This window comes from Barbus barbus (assembly GCF_936440315.1).
Source record: "Barbus barbus genome assembly, chromosome: 50".
NCBI lineage: Eukaryota > Metazoa > Chordata > Actinopteri > Cypriniformes > Cyprinidae > Barbus > Barbus barbus.
The window spans coordinates 15,092,677-15,094,484 of NC_136728.1; positions in this window are offsets into that span (position 1 = coordinate 15,092,677).

Consider the following 1,808-nt stretch of genomic DNA (forward strand, 5'->3'; position numbering starts at 1 on the left):
GTCCTTTTCTAGTTCGGCGACTCTTTCATTACTACTTTCCTCTATTAAATATTGTAGCTGCTAATAGTCATCAAAATATAATAGAAGAGAGTCCGTAATAATGTTTTGGATTCTGTCAGGTAATAAATATTGTTTTCTCCCCATTGTTTTACAATAGAAGACTGTAAACACTTATATGCGATAACTTAATTGTGTATTCAAGATGGAGCTTTCCTAAGACTAAAGGGCTTCTTTGGAAAATTATTTTATTCTGAAGTGACATTTGGATTTTATTGTAATGTATTCTCTCTCTTGTGCAGTTTTGCTGTCTCATGCTTTTCATTTAAGGTGGTCTGTGGCTCAGTGTTTGTCTGATGATACACCTGTAATCACTGCACGTGGCGTAAATCAGCCAAGTAAACTTTAGTTCAGCTTTGGCTGCAGATATGTGCAAATGATTCTTGAGCATACAATCTGTGACATTTTGAAAAATTCATCCTGAATTTTGCTTAACCCTCAAACATATTAACAGCAGGACAATAATATGTATTTCATGTGTATCAGAGTGCTCATTTTGACTCTCACAACTTTATCCCATCCAAACCATTACCAAAAGTGAAAACTGTCAAAAACTTTCCTGCTTTTCCCAGCTCCCTATCAGGAACCATGACTTAAATTGCTGTTCGAGGCAACCTGCCCATCACGGTTCGACAGAACACATTTGCGCTTAACCATAATCTCACCCTTCACATCAGGAAAAGTTCCTGGCGCAGAGGAAGTGACTTGAACATTTGTTGATCTTGTTGTGTTGTTTCTTTCTGCTTCCCACAGTGGCCAGATAATTCTCTCCACATCTATGACTAGGGGGAAATTGCAAAAGTCTTTCAATAACACCGCCACTGATGTGCGTACGTGTGATAAGATGCTTCTCATTTTGATATTCTTGTCTGCTGCAGGGCCCTGCTGCAGATATTCACTGACTTCACAATTTTGTCCAAGCTTTCATGCAGAAAAGTAATAGAGGAGATTTACCCTGGTATGGGTACCAAAATGGTTTGAGGTTTATTAAGTAAACCGGTGCACCTGCATCCTGGACGAGCCCCCAATTTGAGATTTCATTTCCAGCGCAGTCCTCTTTACTGAATGTAATTTCTGCAAATCTTTCACTGATGTGGCATGCCAGATTTTACATGCCCATTGTAGTACATTGAGCATTCACGCTGAATTAGGTTCTAATTGGAAGGAAACAGACAAAATGTCACTTTTGGCAATGATGCCAATTCCCAGCTTTCCTGTAGAGAGACAAGACTTGGAGAATGCATGTGGGGATAATTTCACAATATGAAAATTATATGTTAACATGAACAGGCTATTATTTCTTTAGTCTTTTTCAGTGTGGGTAATTTTCTGTAAAAACCTTTCTTACCCACTCAAATTTGTCAAATAAAGTAAACATTATTATTAGCACTAGTTGCAGTTTTTATAAATTTTATATTCATTTAATCATTCGAACATTCGTTTTATGGCCATCTTGTGAAATAAGCTTTATACCCTCATGTATTGCTTGTATTGTATGTATTGTTTATAACAAAACTGCATTTAGTTCCTACATGTTTCCCAAAGAGGACTAAAGGTTGTGGCTCACTGTTGTGAATCGATCGAGGTGGCGATTACTGAAGATTATTTGAGTCATTGGGTATATAACTGTGACTAACAGGGTTGAAAGAGTCAAACATTTCTCTGCGTTTTACTCTGTGAGACCGATCGTTGCTCAACGACCTGTGAAAGGTGGATTATACAAACGTGGCAAGGAGAGGTGGGGTGGTGTT